The 26,439-nt window shown below is 34.8% G+C and overlaps 2 long non-coding RNA genes across 2 annotated transcripts in view; one reads left to right on the top strand and one right to left on the bottom strand.

Annotated features, from left to right (window-relative positions):
- The window catches only part of LOC145681007 (uncharacterized), a 200,852-nt gene that overhangs the window by 17,286 nt on the left and 157,127 nt on the right, over positions 1-26,439 (top strand). Inside the window, exon 2 of the long non-coding RNA XR_014130710.1 lies at positions 22,682-22,832. This is a non-coding gene — a long non-coding RNA (uncharacterized LOC145681007). The remainder of the gene's footprint in view (positions 1-22,681; positions 22,833-26,439) is intronic.
- The window catches only part of LOC145681008 (uncharacterized), a 91,408-nt gene that overhangs the window by 51,547 nt on the left and 13,422 nt on the right, over positions 1-26,439 (bottom strand). The window lies entirely within an intron of this gene.

Here is a 26,439-nt window from a genome sequence, read left to right as displayed (position 1 = left end):
CACTCAAACACCTACTGCTTCTCTACTATTTATCGTAGGATCATGGTTCATACCTAATTTTTTTTTTTCAGGATAGAGTATACTTTCCAATGGTACAGCCCGCAGCAAAAAACCTGCAACATGAGCATGTAAGTTTATTGTGAAACTACGCCTAACAGCGCAGGGAATCAACATAACGCTAAGTGGCAGGAATCACGCCAGGAGAAACCTCGGCGTCCTCAACTGCACACTTATTTTGGAGCAAAAGACTTCGTCGTTTCACAATCAACTTACATGCTCATGTTGCAGGTTTTTTGCTGCGGACTGTACCACTCGCTTATCCCTATTATACACCAGAAATTGGAAAAAACCGGAGATTTTTTGAAAAAAAAATCGAAATTTTTGGGCCCTTCTGGCTCGGGCCTCGATTCACGTAGGGATCTGAATTTTTAAAAAATACGTTGTTATGTACATAATATGAGTGTGCAAAATGTCAGTCTTGTATCTTGAAAACTGAGGTCGGGAGAAATTTTTCAGTCTGAAGGTGACCCATTGTTTCATATTTGTATATATATATACATATATATTTCAAACATGTACTGCGTCATTACTGTTTGACGTAGAATCATGGTTGAAATGCCACTTTCTTCAGTATAACACGCAATCATACACCTAAACCGGAAAAATCGGGAAAAAGCGGAAATGTTTCTGACTTCCCTGGAAAACTTGCGCCCCTCGGGTTCGACCTTGGTTTTACGTAGGGATCTGAAAAAAAAATTGAGAAGTACCCAAAGATACACACAATCCACATGCAAAAATTCAATCTGATGTCTTGCAAACTAAAGCCATAAAAAAATTTGAAATTGCATTTAAAAAAATAAAGTCACGCCCCTCCGCCCCCACTGAGCGCCGCCAAGTTGGCCATCGGGTTCCAAAACGCATCTGGAGTGTTCTTTGCTCCATCCTTGACTTGACCAATAAAAAAAAAACGGCTTAAATATCTGTTATAGAACCTAAATAAGCGGTCAAAGACGATACTACGCCATGGTAACACAAGTTTCCAAAAATCCTGCAACGGTTAAAATAGGAGTGTCGGCTACAAGAGAAAAGGAGTGACTACAATATTCTGAAGGAAGAAGCAATTAAACTGTGTGAAAAGTAGAATGTTCAGACATCATTTAGACACAAACGATTCAAAAAGGTCAAACGTTATTTTGATGAATTGTGTGAAGATAATCGTCTCAATGACAGTGAATTAAACTTTAGAATTAACATCTGTATTAAACTATTTGACATACTAAATTCATAGTAATGTTGTTGTCTTACATCTTTGTGTGATACAGTATCCAAATTTTCCTATTTGTTTCCTGCTACTATAATTCATCTCACTGATGATGAAATTCTACAACGGGCACAGATACTTCAAACAACTTACAGTTGTGATAGTAGTTCTTCTTTTCTGATGGAAATAATTTGTTTTGTGAAACAACTGAAATAAATGTTCAGAATTCTGTGTTGGACGTAACAAGGCTTTTAATTGTGAAATGTAAGTCATTGGCGTCAAGCTTTTTAGAACTTATTACCACGTATTTGTCGTTTTTGACGCTCTCTGTCTATGTCAGTTCTGCGGAGAGGTCATTTTCAAAATTGAAATTAGTAGAGAACTATGCGAGAAGCGCAATGGGCCAAAATAGATTAAGTAATCTAGCACAGCTCTCAATAAATGTGGACGAAGCTGAAAAAATGTATGTGCGGGAGTTAGTAAAGGATTTTACTGGCAAGAAAACAAGAAGGAAACCATTCAATTAATTCTTGCTACTCTTCATGAAAACTGATGTCACTGACTGCAAAGAGTTCAGTCCATCTTCCCTTCTGAAGCTTATTGAATAAATTATATGTATAACAAAGTGGTTTCCATTTATTAATATTGAGGCTTAGTAGCTGCATGCATTTAACTCATTATTCACAGATACAGGGAAGTATGGTTGTTTGTTATGTTATCTATCATTCCACAGAAAGATGTTAAGGCGGGAGCCCTGGTTATTCTCTTGAGGGGGGAAGCATGAAACATAGTTACGCCACTAAGCTGAACCTGTGCTGTCTACTCAGCGCATCATTCTGATATGACCCTGTTTCTCCTTCCTACTTCCTCACTATATCTATCCATATCCCTTCCCACACACAAGTGAAGGATAGGACGACTCATAAAGGGAGTGAATTGTTATAAACAAACATATAAACGTAGCATTTTAAAATAGATGTCAAATTTGTGAAAAACTTGGAGAAGTCACAGATGATGTCAAATGAAGATTTTTCCCCTTATAAATCCATATCCGTCCGAGTACGCCTCACTGCGGCTCTTGAGGCCTTTGAAGTTGCAAGCACGCAATAGGTTTTGCCATTCACGTTTAAGCAAAGCGCCTGCAATGTCCATCAACCCGCTATACGTAAGTCCTCTACTGGTTGCATAACACAAGGATATAAACCCTAGCTTCGCCCTAACTACAATATTAATCTTTAGAGCAACCCAAAAGCATAAAAAGCTTAACAGCAATTTACACATATTAGTCCAAGAGCCCAGACACATTTATTTAACCCAACGAGGCCAAAAGGTTTGAAAGTCGATTCTAATGTGAAAAAGTCTCAGGAATTCGAAAATGTAACTCTTACAACTGTAAACCAGTCATGATACGCGCTACAGGGTGTTTAAGAAGTGAAAGTGTTACAATTGTAAGATTTCACCTCATATAATTTAAAAAAATAATAACTTCATTATCGTTCAAGATAGAAACTTCTTTCTCGCTTTATTTCCGAGAATATACTCCAGGTCTCAATCTCAATAGTAAAAACTTTTTTATATGGCCGCCATTTTAAAATATGGCGCCTGAAAACTTGAAAAAGTCATTTCTGAACTACAATTGTTGTGTTTCAGGACTAATAACTAGGAAACAACTACGTTTTCGAAAACAACTTGAAGTAAATGTAATTAAGCATTTTAAGAGCTTGCAAATGACACCTATATCATTGCTATATCTTTAAAAATAATTGAGCTAATTAATTTTATGTAATGTTATGTGTATTTGTTTTTACTTAAATGTGAAAAGTTTTAGGAGATGTATAGCAAGAGTCCATACACATTTATTTAACGTAAGGAGGCCAAAAGATTTGAAAATCGAATATAATGTGAAAACGTCGTAGGAATTCAAAAATGTTACTCTTACAACTGTAACCCAGCCATAATTCGCGCTACAGGGTGTTTAAAAAGTTAAAATATTTAAAATATTGACGCTCTAAGAACATTTATTTAGCGCAAACTGTTACTTGAAACTGCAAAAGTAATTCCTAATAGAGTCATGTTTCAAAATGCTAATAATATTATTTTTACACAATATTTTAACTTTTTGTGTTACACAGGATGGTTCGAAACTGGTCATTTTAATACAAATTCTGATAAATACCGAAATTAACTGTAGGATCATACAAGAGTATACATATTGAAACTGTTGACAGACATGTGTTAAAGCAATTGACAGACTTGTAATTTTTTTCTTAATTTTCATCATTTTCACTTTTAATATCTTCCTCACTGGAAGATCCACTCTGAACTTCGTCTGTATCATAGTCACAATCATCATGTTCTGCTGAAAACTGGTGTAGTATGTTTTGAGGAATTTGTTCGCCCTCAAACCACACAAATTCATAATTTCCTTCAATTATACACCAACCATTGTCTTCAGGCCTAAAGAGAACAGGGTTCTGGATGTTGGCATTTTCCCATAAACTTGCAACATAATTTGCTCTTTTTTTCATTAAGACTGGTAGTGATGCTGGAATAGAACTCTGATCAACTCCTTCTCATTGCTCTTGTAACCATCCATCTTTTATGTGCAGATATGGACTGTGGAAAGGCTGAGATTCATGTGAAGCGGCATCTGCATTCACTGTTTGTTCTAATGCCATATCAACTGGGACACGGGAAAACCTCTTTGCTGTTCTCTTAACTGATAAGCCACCTTCTTCCAGCATTTTACGGACACCAGTGTGTGTTGTGTCCATATTAAGCAGATTTAGAAAGTATCTTGTAATCCATCGTGCATAGTTTGGACTCCCCAAACAACAAGTGTACAAGTCCACATCAAAAGTTCGATATGCTCTACTGAAATTGAAGTATAGCTGAACTAGATCAATATATATAAACCAGAACTGTGCTGTTTCACCATGCTCACCAGATCTTGTTTTAGCAGTGTATTCCTCGTATTTGTCAAGGAAACTACTCATTGTCTCAGACTCAAAAATATTGGTAATGGATTCCTCACTTAGATCTGAGGATAGATGAATCAATTGGTGTCTAACTGAGCTGGCAGCAGCCTCATTGCTTTGTCAAACTGTTTGAAGTGCAGTTTCCACATCGTAAGCATTATGATGGCATGCAAACGTTTACAACGGTTAAAGTGCTTTCCGTTTATGAAACCTTTCAGGGAACCTTGGGCAAGAATATCAACGGAAGTCATCAAAGCCGATAATCCAGATTCATCAATTATATATCCAAGGCATGCAAAGAAAGTCATTGAAATATGGAATACACCGGAGCATATGAATATGTTGTCGTACAAAGGTTTTTTTTAGCCTGAATTTGCATTGTGGTTTAGCAATAGCGAGGTCGTATGTGACAAGAGCGTATTCTTGGCCATTTTCATTGGCAACTTTCTGGGCTATCTTCAAAGTTTCTGCAACCACATCTAATCTGGTTGGAGGTTCCGTTATATGTTCCATATATCCAATTGCCTGTCTAGGAAGATTGTCTCTAGAGTAATGGGAATTCCATCCTATCCACATAGGTGTTGTTGAAACACAATCAAATAACATCATCCAAAGAGCGTCCTTCTTATACCCAAGTTGAAACGTAATTGAATCAATCAAACTTTTTGTTGTATAATTGAATGCAGTTATTTTAGGCTTCTTCCTGTAAAGCTCGAGATCTTTTTCTTCTGCTGTATATGTTCTCCTGAGTCGGGTTATCTTTTGTCGGTGCTCTCTACTAGTATGTTCCGATTCTTCAGGTTTGACTGAAATATTTTGATAGCAAATCCCTGTTGTATCATGTAATGTTCCTTTTCCAGAGAGTGTCTCAGAATTCTCATCAAAATTATCCCATGCTAAACAGGCGGATAGATTGTTTTCTGCTTGAAGGCCATCTGGCAGTAGAGAATTTTTTTAAGATATGGCGAACCCAATTTCAGTTTCCAAGGACTCGACGATGTGATAGCTAACACAATGACCAAATCTGTTTAACATATCAATGATCTTTCTGCTTCCAGTCATACTTTTAAGACCCAATCCTAGACACAGATGCTTAGACGGCTTAATATGACCTCTGGTAGTTGCAAATAGGACATCTGCAGACGATGATTGTACAAATCTCTCTACATGTTCATACTCCTCAGTTCCAGTCGCTCTTCCAGTATACAATGTTCTGAAGAATTGGAGTAGAATTTCTGGAGGTTTAGCTGTACCTTCTGCTATAGACTCTGCAGTTACTGGTGATGTTGGATCGCATCCTGATGACCTTAGTTTAAGGATTTCAGTACGAAGTATTCTTGCTGCTTCCATTACTTTCCACTTTGATGAATCTGCATCACCAAGAGTTTGCTTTATGGCTTCTTCTTTCTCTAAAGCGATTGAATATAAGATTTTTCCATATTTGTTTGATAGTTTTGTTGATGATAATATATCTTTTAATCGATTCAGTAATTTACATTCAAGTTTTTGAGTTGTACAGCTTTCGATGTCAGATGCATCTTCTGCAGCAACCAATAACATATAACGAGTATGAAGGGATGTGAGAAATGGCTGCTCGTTTTCCATCTATAAGTTCGCTTTGTACGTATTCAGACAACTGAAGAAAGGCTTTTTCATGAACTCGTCTTGAAAATGTTTCTTTGGTTGGTACACTTGGAGATTGCTTTGTTACTACTCTCTCTGCTTTGTTTAAATACTGTTTTCTGCAACTTTGATGATACTATACTTCTTTGGCTATGAAATCAACATGTGTTAGTTGTGTGTCTAGAACGTTATCTTGCAACACTTTAATGGCTGCTTTAATGCGTTTTTCGGCATTAAAATCCTCACAGATTCCCAGTAGCTCGAGTTTGCCCTTGCTTCTTTTCTGTACTGTTTTGCAAAACACACAAACCTGTTTAAAAACTCCCGTACTTAAAGTTTGGATGTCATGACCTTGAGAACGTAAATTATTTTATGTTGAAGGTTGCTCTTCCTTAGTAACATTTTTTTCTTTTCCGACTGCAGTGAAGTTTTTGTAGCATGAAAGATGGTAACAACAAACATCGCTTGCCTCACTAGCGAACAATAACGATTTTATCACATCTGCATATTTCGTTGTTCTGAAACACTTATGTCGACGATTTGCTGCTTCTCTTAACCTTAATCCACGTCCTCTCGTCAAATGGAGTAATAGGTTCAGTTGTAACCTGTCCATGAATATGAATCACACAGGAGAGAGTTTGTGAAGGATTTTCATTCATTGTACAGACTTGATGTCAGGACCTGAAATGACAAAAAATGAAAATTGTTCTTAATACCTCGTTGTACAAATGATTGCGCTAAGTAAATTGTACACCTAAACATTATTAGTTTTATCCACATGAGCCAAAAGGTTTGAAATTTGATGCATCTTAAAAATATTTTTCGCATTGTGGGAATATACATTAGATTTCTTAGTTCACTAAAGTACAGTACTACTTTTTTACGAGGCATTTTTGGAACCACCCTGTATAACACAAAAGTTAAATATTGTGTAAAAATAATATTATTAGCATTTTGAAACATGACTCTATTAGGAATTACTTTTACAGTTTCAAGTAACAGTTTGCGCTAAATAAATGTTCTTAGAGCGTCAATATTTTAAATATTTTAACTTTTTAAACACCCTGTAGCGCGAATTATGGCTGGTTTACAGTTGTAAGAGTAACATTTTTGAATTCCTACGACGTTTTCACATTATATTCGATTTTCAAATCTTTTGGCCTCCTTACGTTAAATAAATGTGTATGGACTCTTGCTATACATCTCCTAAAACTTTTCACATTTAAGTAAAAACAAATACACATAACATTACATAAAATTAATTAGCTCAATTATTTTTAAAGATATAACAATGATATAGGTGTCATTTGCAAGCTCTTAAAATGCTTAATTACATTTACTTCAAGTTGTTTTCGAAAACGTAGTTGTTTCCTAGTTATTAGTCCTGAAACACAACAATTGTAGTTCAGAAATGACTTTTTTCCGTTTTCAGGCGCCATATTTTAAAATGGCGGCCATATAAAAAAGTTTTTACCATTGAGATTGAGATCTGGAGTATATTCTCGGAAATAAAGCAAGAAAGAAGTTTCTATCTTGAACGATAATGAAGTTATTATTTTTTAAATTATATGAGGTGAAATCTTACAATTGTAACACTTTTACTTCTTAAACACCCTGTAGAGCATATCATGACTGGTTTACAGTTGTAAGAGTTACATTTTCGAATTCCTGAGACTTTTTCACATTAGAATCGACTTTCAAACCTTTTGGCCTCGTTGGGTTAAATAAATGTGTCTGGGCTCTTGCTCTATATGGTTGGTACCTTGAACATGGTTGTAGTTGCCTAAGGGTCCAGAAGAAAAATGAAAAGAAATCTTTGAGTTTTACGTCCCACGGTTATGCCGGTTAGGCTAAAGGAGACGGTGATTATGAAAAATGAATGAAATGGTGGAATGAAGAAAGTGGGAGGAAACGGGAGAACCCCGAGAAAACCCACGCACACGGTGTTTGTCCACCACAAAGTTCACTTGGCGGGAGCAGGGTTTGAGCCCGGGACCCCATGCACCAGAGGTGAACGCTCTACCACTGAGCCACCGCGGCCCCTCCAGAAGAAACTAATTTTAAAAGCATAATAAAGCATAATTTTAGAAAATAAAGCATAATTTAGAATACATAGCACAATTCTTGGAAAATTCTGTTTACTGCAACTTTAACATACTGTATTAATATTTTTTTTTAATCCAATATTTACAATGCAAAATCATTGACAACATAACAATGCAACAATGGAAAGTTTATTTTTATTTCTATAAACTTTTCGGTGTAATCTTTTGATGTGGAGAAAAGAAAAAGAAAACTTTCCGCCAACAATGAATAGTACACAAGTACTCAACACTATATTGTTATGTGTACCTCTTGAACTTGAGCACTTTCTGTACTTTGTGGTGGCATCTTTTACTAGGCGCACATAAGTGATAGAAAAAACTGATTCGAGTAAAGCATATCTCTTTACAGGACATTAACTAGAAAGTTCATTAAATATTAAAGAAACCGGTTGTATAAAATATTAATAAATAGATCAAGAAATTTATAATATTTAATGTATAGTAAATATTATACATTATACACGATTAATGTAAAATAATGATTGAAATTAACAATAAAGCATAATTTGAAAAAAAAATAAAGCATAATTAAACAAAAAATAAAGCATAATTTGGGTTGCTCTATTAATCTTATTAAAACTAAAATGACCCATAAAATGTTGAATAGAACAATAACGGCACGTATTTTTTTTCTTTTTTTTCTTTTTTCTTTTTCTTTTTCTTTCTTTTTTTTTTTTTTTTTTTTTTTTTGTAAATTTTGAATGAGAACTTTCAGGTGCACACAAAATTTTAAATAGACCAGTGAAAACAGCACGTTTCTAGAGCTTGTGGTTTCCGAGATATCATTATTAAAAGGAATTGGCCAAAAACTTGAAAACGGAATTGACCGCAAACATACAAACAAAGCATTTTAATAGGGCTATATAGATTTTTTCTGAGATTTGAAGATAGTCTTTGCGCCAGATGATAATGAACCATCACAGAACATTATTCCATTTCTATACTAGTGAAAAAAAAGGCATGATATTATAAGAGATTTTTGACTAATTATAGTTTTTAATTTACGTAATAAAAATATTACTCTGAACAACTGTCTACATACATTATGTGTATGTTCATTTCAATATAACTTCGAATCCAATTTAATGACTAATAACACTAGCAGTCCGTGAATTCTGAAAAGTCATGTCCAATTTTCAAATTAAACAAATGTTTACGATTTCTCTTTTTGAAAGGTAGACTTTTCAAACGTGAATTTTTGCAACCTACAAGGATGATTATTTCTATGTATAAGATTTCCAACTCTATCTGCGCGCCCTTTTTCCTCAAACCTTGTTTACCTTGAACTTGAGTTCAAAAGACTTTATATGCAAGATTGCATAAGACCGCCATAATTTAAGGACTACAAAGAAAACTTCTTTCTTAGCTTCAAAAATATCTATCGATAATAAAAGATTAACTGATTATCTTTTTTTTTTTAACATACATCCATCAACTGGACCACTATATGTAACTTTATTTTTACTTTATAATTGAAAAAGATAATCAAAAATAATTTCTGACGCCCCAAGGCCAATCTTACTGTATCATTTGGTGTCTGGATACCGTCTGCTATTTGACCTTGAAAGACCACAGGAAATAGAAAGAAAGAAATGCGTGGCTTTGTAACAAAGAGCGTTAGATTCAATTCTGAGGTAGTAATTTGCAAATTACAGTTATCTTAATTTTGTCTCATATGATTGTTTTCGAAGAAGTAATGTAGATTAAATACACACACACACACACACACAAAAAAAAAAAAAAAATCGCTCTTTCTGGTAGAAACTGTCTGTATGTTACACGGACCAGAAAGAAAAGATTTAGTAAAATCGAAGTAAAATGCAGACCGTGTTTTCTTTGAAATAAAAGAGAGAGAACACACAACATGTGCTAAGACAGAGCAAATTAGAAGATATCGTAGGGGGAAAAAAAAACTGTCATTGATCGTGTCCTATGCTAAAGTAATCTAATAATAATGATTGGTTTTATTTTTATACATACACTTTTAGGTCCATCTCCTTTCCTGTCCTCGGTTTATCCAAAGATTTTTTCGAGGAGTTTCTGAACATTCTCTTGTATACTCGTCTATTTCCCCTGACATTCATTTGTCCTAAATTCTTAAATTCATTTTTTTTTTTTATTATTATCTACATTTTATTCGACAGTAGATCAAGTTTTACGGTATGTTAACTATCAATTAACTGTTCATATATTATTTTTAGTACATAACTTTATATACTATTTTTTAGTAGACCCCCCATATATTTGTCTTAAGTAGAGGGCTTCGAAACATATTGGTTAGAGCATACAGGAGTTCGTAGTATATTGAACCCGTCTGCGTGGTCCTGGGCTCGAGTCCTAGCTGGTGAATCCCAACTTTCGGCTTCCACACTCAGTGTCATGAGGTAAATTGGGGAGTCACGTTTACAAAAGACGTGATTTCCACCAGGTCCAGAAAGTTCCTAATACGCCTGTTAGAGATAGAGCAACACAATGTACTGACCACGTTGCTAAGATGAACATAGTTCAGGCGGTCGCTCAAATCCCAAAGGGCTGCCATGCCAGTCTTTAGTTTGTTTTTTCTTCCTTCGATTAGCTCTAAGATTATTTTTCTTGGACGTGTATTTTAATGTGTCATTAGAACCACAGCAAACCTCTCCTTTTATCGCTGGTCTCTAATTGGTGCATGGGATTCTATATTCGGCTCCCCATGGAAATTTGAATGCATTGCGGTGGTTCAGATTATATTTTAAACTGTAAGTCCGCTTCTCATGTAGTATCAGTGCTGAAAAGGAAAGTTAAACATCCACCAACAATGTAGAAATTTCTGTTTATTAACTCGGGTCTTCTAAACTGAAAACGTGAGTACTGACTATTCCTTTAACGCTTATTGATTTATTTGAGACGTTCCTTTCCACGACCGAAGCTGTATGAGGCGGATTCTTAAAGTGTGGAGTTACTATGTCCAAATTATCGGAAGTAGGAGATTATTCACAAAACGCCGGATATTTCATTAAAAATCTGGACTTTCTTTTGTCCACTGAGCATTAGTTAGTAGGGAAAACACTCTTTCAGTTAATGCTTTACTGCTTGGAATTGCAAAATAAAATTTAACCCTTTTAAGAAGTTTACTGAAAGTTTCAACGCTATTGTTATACCAGAAATTGTAAGGTAGAATTTGAACATTAGAAAAACTGGGCAAAAAATTTCGAGTCATGTATTGTCACATCCTAAATTTGAAGCTGCTCCAGATAAGTGATAGTTTCAACAAAATTTATGTCTTTAATGTTTTAGAATTCTTTCAAAAATTTTGTCTATTTTTGTAGGTAATCAATGCACATTTCAGAAAAATTCTACTCTCTTTTCTGAAAATGTAGATACAGTATTACATTTTCTTTCCAAACTACCTCCGAGAGCAGTTTCAAAGATGGTTTTAATTTTATATCCTATTTTTTTTTTTTTTTTTTAATTATTCAAATATATATCTGATCTTAAAATGCAAACTGTTTTAAGAGTTTCCGTCATTTCTTGTGAATTTTAGAAGATAAAATGCAAAATAAATATTAGTCTGATTAAATAATCGATAATTCAAAATAATTTAAATGGCTGCCAGACATGGTGAGAAATGAAAAAAAAAAAAAAAAGGACAGGCCATGCCCGACAAAAACCGGAAACATGGAAATCCCACTAGAGTAGGGGTACGATCCAATATGCAAGTTTGTATCTCAGGCATCGAACCCGGTATAAAGCTTATAGAAAGCGTGTGTTAGCCATTTCTCCGCGAATTAACATAGGGGATTTATAATGATTTTGAAAGTAATTAAATGGCATAATTAATATTGGAAAGGGTTATTCTACAAAAAGGCTCTTTGTCATACGTACGTATATGCCTTTAAAATATTACTACATAAATAGAATTGGAAACACTGCTGTGTATCCTGTCATCTTGTCACGTGCGAAACCGCTAATACTCAGGAAAGAACAGGCGGGAAAGTTTCCCGCTTCGTTTGCTCTTGGGCTAAGCACCTGGACAGCGAGAATCAATAGAAAAGCCAGGTGGTTTTTTGCATGGAAGCAAACAAAGATTCCAACACATCTGTTCACTCTAAATACATGAATACTTAGTGAATCCAACTCTAGTATTCAGATTTTTTTGTAAAAAATTTTACTTGCAAATTGCTATAAGGTACACTCTTGTTCAAAGAAAGCTTGCCACCATCTGTGTTTCTTACAAGGCTATACTGTCGCAACTGAAAAAAAAAAATTGTTTTAATTGAAAAAGATCTCGTGCAGGGACGGTTTAAGAATCTCAGAGGACCTAAGCACTTAAAAGATGTTGATGCCCTGTAATTCAAAATATTAACTATCCACTGATTCAACAATCAACAGAACTGCGAAACTATGCATAAAACTGTGAAATTCTGTGGAAATATTTCCCTTGTTCCTAGGCTGTATATAATGCGGGGTTGTGGGAAATATGTACTGTATGTACCCTTAGAGGGAGATGGCAGGCTTGAATGATTTTTTCCCCTTTCGTTAGATCTCCAAAACTATTTAGATCTAGACGTAGATCCCTGAAATGTTGTGTATATATCTTCTTTACACCTTAGAGCAAGTAAGGCGAGGTTTTGCGAAGTACATATCATAATGGGGGGTAGGGGGAAGGAGTTTGAATTATGTTTCCCCCGTTCGTTAGATCCGAAACTATTTGGACGTAGAACCTTGAAATTTTGTATAAATGTTCTCCTTTCACCCGTAAGAGCGGAACGGAAGTTTTTTTTTTTTTTTTTTTTTTTTCACCAGATCACCGAAACTATTGAGCACACAACCATCAAATAGTTTGTGATATTCACTTACATTCAATATCTTAGACGAGAACAATGGAACGCAGGGAGAGGAAGAAATGAAAAATATTGTGTGTAGTATAAGTAAACCATAAAATATAATCTCATTTTTCGAAATTAAAATTATACAAAACTCACAGTTAACATGGATTTTTTTTTTTTTTGCATAGTTCTGCTTTACTTATATTTAATAACTTTTCTCTGTCTCTCTCTCTTTTTTTTTTTTAATTTCAAAGTCTTTGATCAGATCCTTAATCATTACCACTATGAATATGAATCATTACCTCTATCATACTTTTATTATTATTATTATTTTAATTTCAGCCAAAGATATTATCTTTCTGATGAGGTGTGTGATGAGGTGAGGTGTGTCGAGGTATTCTAATTCTAATTCTAAATACCCTACAGTCTCTTTCTTACAGATACCCAGAAGTATGCCATTCTAACGATATAGATTCTAATTCTAATTCTAAATAGGTTACGGTGTCTTCCCTAGAGTTACCCACATACTAACGATATGGATTCTAATTCTAATTCTAGATAGACTGCTGTTTCTTCCTATTATTATGAAGGATGTGGAACATTATTCCTCTGCTGCATCCATTTAACTTGCATCAATCTATAGAAGCGTAGGAGAAACAGCCACGTGAGAAGTTAAAGTCCAAAGAAAAAAAATGAAATGAAATATTTAAGTTTTACGTCCCACAGTTATGCCGGTTAGGCTAAAGGAGACGGTGATTATGAGAGATGAGTGAAATGGTGGAATGAAGAAAGTGGGAGGAAACGGGAGAACCCCGAGAAAACCCACGAACACGGTGTTTGTCCACCACAAAGTTCACTTGGCGGGGGCTGGGATCGAACCCGGGACCCCAAGCACCAGAGGTGTAAAGTCCAAAGACTCGCGCTGTGTAGTTGTACCTGTGAAAAAGCGTTTGCTGTTCTGTCTACGTTCACAAGACATCAAGGTATCTTATTTGTTTGAAGCTGGATTTGTGACAGAAACAGACAGCTATTTCTTCTTATTTGTTTTTATTTTAAACTATCTTTCGAGCTCCCTCTATAAAATGTTAAATTGTTGTAACGTACCTTTAAAGAACACTAGTATATATATATTGTCCCCTATGTGTCTCCAATATCAGAATAAAAAAAGACCACCTAACGAAAAGTTGAGATGTATTGGCAATTCTATCACTTTTATATTTTTCGCGAGAGTGACAAGTACTTTTACATCTCCCGGTAAACGCTCCCTAAGACCCCCCAGGTTTGAATTTAAAAAAAAAAACGCTTCGTCTTGGTCTGGGGCCTAGATCAAAATACTCGTGACCAAATTTTGGTAACTCGGTCCACTCGTCTTGTCCCCAGGTCGCACACAGACACAAAGTCAGACAAACACATGAAAGATTTGAAAAAAAAAAAATAATCTGGTCATTGTAGAACTAATAAGTTATGGAAAATGTATCAACAAATTCTTCCATACGGCAAACTGAATGACTTGATATCCACCTTTTCTAACTTTTTGCTCAGATCAGCTTAAGAATGAACTCATCAACTTATGTTCTGATAGTAACGAATACATTTCTCTTCCCGAATACTTGAAATATATTCTCAGTAATCAACTTCAAAGTGTATATCAGGAAACAACAAAGGTGTTAAATATGGTATTGAGCATTCCATCAACTTCAGTTTTTTGAAAACATTCAATGAGTGCCCTGAAAAGAGTGAAAACTTACTTAACGAACAGTATGACAAATTACGGACACTTCTTGAATTACAGACACTTACAATAAAGAACATGGCGTGGAAGCTTTGTAGGATACCTGAGTCCAAAGAAAAAGCTATTAATATTTTCGCCGAAATGAAGAACAGGATATTAGGTAAGGTATTTGTATTAGGTATTGTAAGGTGTTTGTGCTTTACTACTATCGGTTTTTTTTTTTTTTTTTTTTTTTGCTGCTCATTTCTAAAGTATTTAGACATGATTATCCCTAAAGAGGGTATGGGGAAGTAATGCCCCTATTTCTAGCAAATTGGTACCTTACCATTCAGAAATCTATAGTTCTGAACAAAAAATACTATATACCAAATTTCATGAATTATAAAATTTTATACTTAAAGGAACAGAGTAAACATATATTGCAAAAAATATTGAAAACTCAAACATTAATACTATATTTATGAATTATTAAGGATCATCTTACTTGAAATAGTGATTAGTATATACAGTACGAAATATCAGAACTTTTATATATATATATATATATATATATATATATATATATATATATATATATATATATATATATATATATATATATATATATATATATATTTGGGGGGGTTCTGTGTTTGTGTCAGACTACCCAGTTTTTTACAGCACGCTTCGTCACTGCTGAGGATATAGATTCTAATTCTAATTCTAAATATCCTACAGTCTCTTCCTTGCAGTTACCTAAAAGTACACCAAACTAACAGGTGTGGGTTCTATTTCTAAGTCTAAATAGCCTTTCCTTACAATTATCCAGAAGTACGTTGTTCGTTAAACTAAATAATAATAATAATAATAATAATAATAATAATAATAATAATAATAATAATAATAATAATAATAATAATAATAATAATAATAATAATAATAATGTTTCATTTCGGAATGTGAAACTATGGTAGACTTCCAAACGACGTGAATTCAATGCTGAAACTTGAAATAGTACATCCATAACTTCTGGTTGCAATAGACGAATGGGTTCAAACTGTTCCTCGGACGCTGGATCTATATCAAAAACCCATTACTTGCTTGGACGCTGAATCTGTGTAAAAATTTAAAAAAAAAAAAAACTTTTTGACATCTCTTACTGTTTTCTTTCAATGGAAATAAGTGTTGAAACCAGAAGTATTAGTAATTTTCAACCACTTCTGGTCTTTGTAGAATGTTCTGGGTGGTAATGGTGCGTTTTCTTGAGTCATTGCTAAAAAACGCTTGTCACTATAAAATTACCATTCTTGTTCTACGGCGATTATCATTGAAACCGGAAACGGTGGATTTCTGCAACATCCGGTGTGAATAAAGGGTTAACGAAGGAGGTGAAACATATTCTTAAACCGTTGAATCGATTGCAGAAAAAAAGCTACATCTCAATATATATATATATATATATATATATATATATATATATATATATATATATATATATATATATATATATATATATATATATATATATATATTTACCGTTTTTGTGTCAAGAGTATCAATATTGAAACCACTAGTACTAATAAATTCAATTACTTTCGGTTTCTCTAAGGTATTGCAGGTGGTGGTTGTAGCTTTCCTTGATACGCGGAATCTATTGCAAGAAATGGCTTGTCGCTATCTATTCTCGTTTATGTTCTATAGGGATCTACTCTGAAAACGGAAATTGTTGCTTTCTGCCACTTCCTGTTTCAATACAGGGCTAACGAAAGAAGGGAAATGTATTCTTAAAATTCTCAATCGATTGAAAAAAAATCACTGCTCGATACTAGGGTTGCCATCTGGCTGGTTTTTCACCAGCCTGGCCGGAAATATTGCTGTTATTTTGATTAAAGCCAGTGACCGATACAATCTTACTGTATCAAACCCTTTATAACCGGTTCTTTTAAAATTTGTATCTAGTTCGAAACAATTTCATCTAGTTCGAAGTATAGATTTAAAAAAGAAATCATTTTGTAAATCCAAAATTGTAACGTATAGATTAATATACTTCTGTTCATCTGATTCGATAATTTTAGAGAAGTGGCACTTCCTGGTAAATACAATAAAATGGTCAATGATGATTTCAGTTTCTCATTTATAGCACAATGTATCTATTAAACTTATTAGTGAATGTACTAAGGTTATGCAGAATACAGGTGTAATGCACTTTTGTTCACGATAGTACATTTCCTTCCCATGGACGGGTCCGAACAGAGATACTTCACATTTAGACCTATATCATAGGGAATTTTCAGGGGATGCCGGTTTTTTATTTTCCTAAGTTGGCAACCCTAATCTCTTAGGTCTCGATGGCCAGAAGGATGGACATAACCGTTAAGACTTGGAAACTTACGTATAGGATAATTTGGAAATCTTAATACTACTACTACTACTACTACTACTACTACTACTACTACTACTACTACTACTAATAATAATAATAATAATAATAATAATAATAATAATAATAATAATAATAATAATAATAATAAAGAAATGAGGAAGAAAAGGGTAACGTTCTATGGACATATTGAAAGGATGGATCACAAAAGATTTAACCAAAAAGAAAAAAAAATAACTATATCTACCCAAAGCATAAAATACACATAAATTTGTTCAAAGTAATCAAATCATACATAAAGGGAATACGTATAATTGAGGCAAACAAATAGCAGAAAAGGTTTCCAGGAGAAGGCTAAGAAGAAAAGAGGTGCGGTAGTGCGGACAGAAGAAAGAAATATAGCAACACAAGGAAGGAATGAGACAATAGAGAAAGGAGAAAGGAAAGATTTCATGACATGTTTCAAATAGTAACTGGCCAAAATCGAAATACATTATTGCAGTGGTTCTCAAACTAGTTGTTACTGCTACCCACATTAAATAATACAAAGTATTCTGGCTCACGTACTTTTACCCAAATACACATTAACATTCTTTCCCAATAACTGTATCATATGAAATTGTACGCGTGCACAAAGAGAGTTAAAGTGTTTCTATAGAAAGGTAACACTACTCCTGACTCAATGCCATACCCTGTGACAGATTTTGACTCACCCACTCTCTTTCCATCGTATCGTAGCATCTCTACTGACTGTATAACAGGGCAGGGCTCTGAATAACTACTTACTCTTTACCTCATTAACAAGCGCTTCCAATTTTCATTTTTTGAATAGTACTTTACAATATATGATTCTGCATCAAAATAAAATTTTCATAATTAAAAGGGAAAACTTCTCGCGACCCACCACTAGGTCGGAACCCACCCTTGAGAAACACTGCATTATTGTATTAATACATTTCTTGCTTGTCGCTAAAGGGAAATTCGGAATTCAATGTTATGAACACTGACGACGTTAGTTTTAACTTCTTTTGGAAGCAAACAGAGGGTCAGAGAAAATTTTGTGACTGCAACTTTTTTTTTTTTTTTTTTTTTTTAAATACTGAAATGTTACTTTTATTCTATTTGACCTACATTATAATACAACATGTCTGGAGATCAAACGTAGCCAGAGGGCGTCGACTGCATAATCCCCTTCTGGCATCGTCACTGCTACTGGGTCTTGGGTTTGGTTTCCGCTGGGATTCAGAATTTCCGTCAACTGATAAGCTATTGATGAATTATCTTTATTAAGAGGTAAAGGGTTTGAATGTGGAAAGCCAAGTACAGTGGTAATCGACTCCTACATGGTGAGCTGGCCACGAATCTCAGTTTACGTGTACATTTGGTCTTTTGCGTTAAGTGCTTATTTACTTCATTTCAGTTCTGGCACAATATTAAAAACAATCTTTAATTTAGTTAGTCCCGTTAAGAAACTTTTACAGAAAAATCTAATGTCCATACAACATGTATTTACATTTACAATTTTTTATTCCACTCTCTTACAGCCAAATTTTAGTTTGCAATATTTTCACGCGATTGGTTGGCAACATTATCTTCATTTGGCGCGCGCGCGTACACACGCAGAATGATGCTATGGTATGGTAGACATATATATCCGTAGGAAATTTCCTATAGTTTCCCCACCTACGCGCCATCAGCACTGTTGCCTACTACGGTGTGCAGAGTTTGTCCAACTTGCAAAGTAAGAGCAAAGAGCACTATCTGGTGACGTCAGCGGAGATCAAAAGGGGTGTTTAATAACGACGAACACAGACGATGTGCTCAATTTAACATAAAAATGAAAATAACTGCAATTAAATAAAAATGATTTGTTTCCGAAGCATTAAGATAGGGAAAGAATGTGCGCTTATAACACAAACAAGGGGGGGGGGAGGAATGCCGAACTGTTACCTTTCTTTTTAGCTCATATGAATTAATTTCTTCGAAAAAGTTGGTCGTTGAGGTTACAGACATGAAATTTGATATAAGGACTTTTCCTTTATAGTAATTAAACAGTTTTTACAGCGTTTTTTGATAGTTGACCTACAAGGGAAGAAAAAGAATTGAGTGGTTCACGAAGAGGCATATACATGTACGAGGTGATCGAATCTGTGCGAGATTTCGAGTTTTGATGAATTCTATACAGGGTGGCCCAAAAGTATGTATACACCCCTGCATTGATCAAGTAGGTTTATTTCTTCTGCTGTCCCGAGCTTAAGATATAAGTAAAAAGACATTAAGGGCAAATAATAAAGAAACTAAGTCTACCTCATGGATAACAATAAGAAATGATATAAAATATAATGGATAACAATAAGCAATGAGGGACTGTATGCCTACATTTGGGCCACCCTGTATACAAGACGCAGGTGAAGCAACGAAAAATATTACGCATAACCAGTAACACGTGGGAGCGTTTGCTAGTAATAGGATAATGAAAGGGAAAATATGTTTATCATAGATCATAGAATACAGTAAATTAGTTCAAAATCCTAGGGCAGCGTTTCCCAACCGGTGTGCCGCGGCACACTGGTGAGCCGCGAATAGGCCGCTGGTGTGCCGCGAGGAAATCGAAACATAATTATTAATTCTATTGCAATTAAATTGCAAGACATTGTGTCACATTATATTTGTGAGGAAAAATGTATATTTGTGTTTCACATTACTTTGAGCGTCTACTATGAATCTATAATTTTAAGTTCCATACTGTGTTACTATTCTGTATATTTTTAATATTAAAAAGGTATTTGTTAAAATTAACAGACAAATTCTGACCAAAGCATATATTAACTAATAAATAATAGCGTTACAGTTTCGGCAAATTAACTTTGCCTTCATCAGACACATAACGAAATACAATTTCTAAGATTACAGCTTATATACTTCTTAAAATGAGAGGTCATTCCATGAACCAATCATATTTGTCCTTTCCTTTAACAATTTTTAATTAATACAAATGCAACTTTTAACAATCAACTTTCACTTAAGAGCTAAACTTTTAATTGGCACACCTGTGTATGAATAACTTTCACTTTTGAAAAACATAAACTTTTAATTATCTATCTGTTCAATACACCTGTTTTTACCTCTTCTTTCTTCTCTGTTTTATCCAATATCTTTCTCCATACATCATGTATATTAAGTCCGCTATTCCAATTCATAAGTTTCTCGCTTGCTTCCTTTCTTATCCATTCTGCCTCTTTCCATTTTCTTATAATGCTTCTTCTCTCCTTTTCCAGCCCCTCTACGCCTTCCCAGTCTATTTCATGTCCTGTCTCCCTTACATGTTTATATATAACATTACTATCTCTCTTCTATCGAACGTGGACCCTGTGCTGTTTAATCCTTTCTTGTAACCTCTTTCCTGTTTCCCCTACATAACTCATATCACATTCTTTGCATTTAATTATATATACAACCCCTTCATCACTTATTTGAATCTCTGTTATCTTCCTTTTCCTCGTTCGCAACGCATCTAACATTCTTCTGCTACCTTTTCTGTACGTTCTTACTCCTCCTTTTCTCAATAAGTTTTTTAAAACTTCCATTTTTTCTCCTATGCTCTCTATTCCGAACCATCTTTTCTTTTTTTCTCTATCTTATCTCACTTCCTTCTACCTTCTGCCCTCTTCTTTCTCCATCTATTCTTCAATCTATCCTCACTATATCCATTCTGCATTAATAAACTGTGAAATTGCTCCATGTCTTCTTTTCTCTTCTCGTCATCACTGTCTATCATTTTTATCCTTCTCTCCATGTTTCTAATAAAGTTCGTTTTAGTTCCTTCATCTACATCACTTCTTCTATGGCAATAAACACCTGCTGAACATTGTTTCCTATACCATGTTTCGAATCTCCCTCCTACTTTCCTTATTGTCATATCTAAAAAGTTTATTTTCCCCTCTTCTTCTAATTCTACCTCCAGGCTTATTCCTTTTTCTTTATCTTCTATCCTTCCCACAAATTGCTCGAACTGTCTCTTCGTTCCTTTCCAAATACCTAAACAATCATCCACATATCTGCAAAACATAATCAGTCTTTCGCCTCCTTCCTCTTTAACTTTCTGTTCCCATTTATTCATCACAATTTCACAATGTTATCACCATTATTGCTTCTTTATTGTTGCAGACTATTTCGTAACTTGAAGTTTTAAAATCTTATTCAATCATTTCGAGAAAGCAAACCTGCATACAAATTACTCTCATTTGTGTTTTAAAAGTACAAGAGATTTGTTTGTTCGTTCGTTATTTAGTGGTCTTCCTTCTTAGTGAAAGGTTGGATACAATTTTCGAATGAGAAAGTGTATTTTTATAAAGCTGAGTCCTATATTTCAATGTAATTGTTTTCTATTTTTAAATTAGAATGAAAAATAAGCATAATGATTTACCACGGATTAAAGCTAGTGATCGAACTTTCTTATCTAGAACTTTCTACTACCTGTATATAAAAAAAAAAACTGTGTAATTTACATAGTTTGTTCAGGTTGCTTAGTCACTGAATTATATTGTCCTTGACACGTAGTAAATACTCGTTAATAAGTAATAACTAACTAACTAACTCTATGGCCTATGGAACCCGGAGGTTCAGTGCCGCGTTCACAAAAGCTCTCCACTGACTTCTATCCTTAGCTAATTGGATCCAGTTTCTACTTTGTATTCCTATCTCTGCGAGATCCATCTTAATATTATCCTCCCATCTGCGCCTAGGTCTTCCTAATGGTCGTTTTCCTATGGGTCTACCAGTCAAGATTTTGAAAGCGTTTCTACTTTCTTCCATTCTAGCTACATGACCTGCCCACCTAAGCCTCCTAGACTTGACGACCCTAACAATGTTGGGTAAACCGTATAAACTATGTAGTTCCTCGTTATGAAGCTTTCGCCATTCCCCATTCTCGTTCCTCTTGGGTCCGAATATTCTTCTCAGGATCCTGTTCTCAAATACTTTCAGTCTATGTTCTTCCCTCAGAGTAAGCGACCATGTTTCGCAACCATACAGAACAACAGGCATGATTATCGTTTTATATATTTTAAGCTTCAAATTCCTCGACAGAATTCGCGACAACAAGAGATTTTGAACCGAATAGTAACCGAATAGTAATATCAACCTTATTTACGTTTAATAATAATAAACCCGTTGCTTAATTAATAATAAACAGGAAACCACATTCAGTTTAGCAGTATCACTATTCAGTTTCAAATAAGCGTATGCAAGCAACGAACGTAGCGGAGAAGTGACTGTGTTCGTAGTTTGGGAGAAATTTCCCTAACGTGAAAATCCTGGAAAATTTCCCCTGACTGATTGACCAGTATAAATCCTCAAATTTTTCTTTGTTCTTTAGAAATAACCAATACAATAATAATAGTGCGTGTGTGTGTGTGCATGTGTATAGGTGTGTGTGTGTCTGTTCAAAGAAGCATAATTTGTACGGTACCCATTGTTGGCTGGATGAATTCTTGTGTAAGGAAAAATAAAAACATAAAAGCAAAAACCAAATGTGGTTGACACTTCCTATAATATAGCTGAATTAATCTTATCACATAACTTCTGTCCCAAGTATTGGACACTACAAACTAGGGAAAATTTTATAAGAAAAGGGAAATTTTTGTATCAATTGAGGGAAATTTTCTTAAGGAAACCTACAAACACTGTTAAGTATTGGAAGTTAGCGTATACTAAGTGTTCTCAATCACAGAAGAGTGTTAAATGACATGATATTCTTGTACAAAATATTAAATAACAAATTAAATAGTAATGATTTGGTCTCTACCTTTCATCTCAGGGTACCCAATGGAAACATACGTGTGGACAATGGAAATTTCTTTTGTTGTAAGAAATCTCGAACAAGTACAATAAAACAGCCACCAACGTGGAGGATGGGTGCAGTGAACAACAAACTAAGTAAATGTGAAAAAAAGTTCTGGATATACACGGTATGTCAGAATAAATTTCGCAAATATATTACAGCTATTCTATGTAACTCTGATATGAACACTGTAATTGGGTAGAATTACCTGTTGTGTTCTTCTTAAATAAATAAATAAATCTATACTAAGTATAGAACAGAAAATGGTATACAGGTTGTTAAATGATTCGAATGACAGAAGGCACGTAGCCAGAATTTCGTTTTGAGAGACAAGGACATGAAAATCTTTCGAGGTTTCTGCTTCAGGAACTTCGTTTAGAGTCTATAGGTTTGCATGTTGCGACTGGGAAGCACACATACCTACATTCCTACATTTATTAAATTTCAATTTATTAATTATTTGTAAAAAAAAAAAAAAAAAAAAAAAAAAAAAAAAATCCTAAATAAACACACTACAAAACACAACGAAGAGATTTCAAATGTACGTTCATAGTAGCGATGGCCAATACCAGAATTTTTACTTTCCGGAATCCGAAAAGTAAAATCGGAAAAATTCCGGAACCCGGAAAATTCCGAATTTCGGAAAAATTCCAGAATTTTCCAAATTCAGATTTTTTTCCGAAATTCAGAATTTTTCTGAATTCTGGATTTTGCCGAAATCCGGAAAGTGAAATTTCCAATTCCGGGAAATAAATTTTCCGGAATCCGGAAAATTTTGACCATCCCTAGTTCACAGAAGCAATATTCTTTGTCCACTAGCGGAAATAACATCAATCACCTCAACATTAAGACACAGGTAGGAATGGATTGATAGGAGAGCAAGTTCTGTAACCTGTTCCTGACATTATGTTTCGGAGATAGAATTTGATTCTCTTAACTGAAGAAAATGATTTTTCTAGCGACACAGTTGAAACGGCATGTAAACTAAGATATTGAGAACTATATGTTGTTTGGTGGAAAGAGGGCTAGGTTACAGGCATCGAGCGGATCCATAATTACGACAGGTTTATTTGCTTCATGATGCTATTTTTCACATCACATACTATACTCAGCCTTGAGGACGGATTCTGAAGCAAAATCAGTCCAATAGTTGTAAATTTTTGCGAGGTCTTTCAAGTTTTCCCTCCTTAACAAGTCTTGACAAAAGTATTTCTAAAGAACATAACACTTCCTTGTTGTCACAAAACCTTGTTTTGATACCGCGAATTAAATCATCTAAGCACTGCACGAAGCCTGCTCTTCTGAAATACTATTCTGGGAATCGCTTGATGGGTTTGATCTTCTCGTTTGCTGTTGTTCATGCGTCGTTTTAGGAGATGAATTTCACTCTCAAGAACCAGTGGAAGTAAAAACTGGAGGGGCAGGCAGAACCCAGACATGGTGGCTATATAATGAGTTTATTATAAACTTTCAAAAATATATAAATAATAGCTTAAATTAGTTTTGTCACCCAACAAACTGGAGGGCCTAGGTCCCCTGGCTCCGGCCTAAATCCGCCACTGTCAAAGACTTCTTTTGCTAGTTTAACGCACAAACGCCCAAGACCAGTTTTATTCGTTAGCAACTGCATTGAACAATACCGTGTTACATCGAAAACCTGAGAAGAAAACTAAACGAAATTCGTACAACAAGAAAACGGGTAGTGTGCCTGAAGTGGAACAACGGGGGTTTGGCTAAATGAATGACAAAGCCCATGTAACGTAGTGAAAAATAAAGTGGGTCACTGGTGGCACAAGGGGCGTTTGTGGGTTAAAGCAAGTTCTGAAAATATCACTAAGGAAAGCTAGTATCACCCAAAATCTAGGCTCTGCTCTTGTTTAAACTATAGACGCTACTGGTGCTCGAAATTTGTTTCTGAATACAGCCCATAAATAATGTTTGTCACTCGGTTAGTACATCATGCCGCTTTTCACCAGAAAACACGTTTCTGAATACCGCTGAAAATGTTTTTTAATCGTCTTCTTAAGTTTGAACTTTCAATATTGAGTGTAAGTTTGTGTTATTGGATTTTATTATTTATTGTAAATGAAAATGAAATGAAATCTTTGAGTTTTACGTCCCACGATTATGCCAGTTAGGCTAAAGGAGAGGGTGATGATGAGTAATGAATGAAATGGTGGAATAAAGAAAGTGGGAGGAAACGGGAGAACCCCGAGAAAACCCACGCACACGGTGTTTGTCCACCACAAAGTTCACTTGGCGGGGCCTGGGATCGAATCCGGGACCCCAAGCACCAGAGGTGAACGCTCTACCACTGAGCCACCGCGGCCCTATTATTTATTGTGTTATATACTTCCAAATAATAGGTTTGGTAAGCAGAGAGACTGCTGAGAAAAACATTACACACTGAGATCGTCCTTGTATTCAGTGTAGGGATGGTCACATTTTTTTCGAAAAACACATTTTCGAGAAAATGAATTTTTCGAAAAGGAAAATTTTGCGAAAAACGAAATTTTTTTTTTCGAAAAAACAAAAAAAAAAAATTGAAAAAGCGAAAAACAAAAAATGAAATTTCAGAAAATCGAAAACCAGATTTTTCGAAGAAGGCCATCCCTAATTCAGTGTTTAGAACTCAAATATGCACACATGTATTTACCGTTCACGTCTGGTACAGCTTTTAAAGATAAAGTACAGGTATGTTCTTAATGTGAGTGCTATTCTAAGCAGTCCTTCTCCTAAATATTATCATAGCTAATATTTGGACGTGAGTAATTCAGTAAGTAATAAAAACCTACCAAATATCACATGCTCACATTCCACATTCAAAATTCAAACTTAAATATTGTATATAGGTCTAATAAAGAATTGAAGAACTATAGACTTCTTGTTACTACACCGAAATAGTACCAAGGAAAACAAGAAATAAATTACATGACAGGAAAATTTTAATTATGCTCAATGATATATTTTTTTATTCAACCAAAAATACGTATTACAAATTCAGCATCATCGTAACCCTCAATCAAATTTGCTCTTTCTCTGATTCATATTGCTCGCCGAATTCCATCACAAACATCATCTTCACTCGAATCACTACTAGTAAACACTGTTTCCACCTCCGCACCATTGTACTATCTTGCAGGAATTCACACATTACTCACGGATTTTGAATTTATTCGCCTAAATTTAGCGGAGTAAATGTTGTCCCTATGATAACAGATTTACTGGGATTCAGGCGCGGATCCAAGAAGAGGGCTATACGGGCTATAGCCCCCCTCCCCTTGACGCTCTTGACACTGGATAAAATGGGCATACACTGGATAAAATGGGCTTCAATCCTACTTTCTTTACACTGGATAAAACGGCAAACTATGGTTTAGCCCTTCCCTTGATCATATTCTACATCAGCGGATGCTGGGATTAATCACGCCAAGAAGTCTCAAGAAGTACAAGTGTCTACTTCAGTACATACTATCGAACTAAATCTGAGAGTAGATTTTGATCAGGAGTATTAATTTGTATCTTATTTCCCTTCTTTTCTTTTCCCTCAGTTTTGTTTTACCCGTTTCCACTTTTATCCTTGACCAAAACTTCGGGAGGGAACATATCCTGTCGTCTCTTCCTTGGTACATCACTGAATGATACCGCTGCCTTTATATTAATCTAGAAATACCAATGATTGATAAATTACTGAACAAAGGAATGCCATTGGTAAGCTTTACTTGCGGTTGGTA

Source organism: Thermobia domestica, chromosome 3 (genome assembly GCF_964235325.1).
Source record: "Thermobia domestica chromosome 3, izTheDome1.hap1.1, whole genome shotgun sequence".
Taxonomy (NCBI): Eukaryota; Metazoa; Arthropoda; class Insecta; order Zygentoma; family Lepismatidae; genus Thermobia; species Thermobia domestica.
Note: the sequence above shows the minus strand (reverse complement) of the source record. Positions and strands in the feature narration are given on the sequence as shown.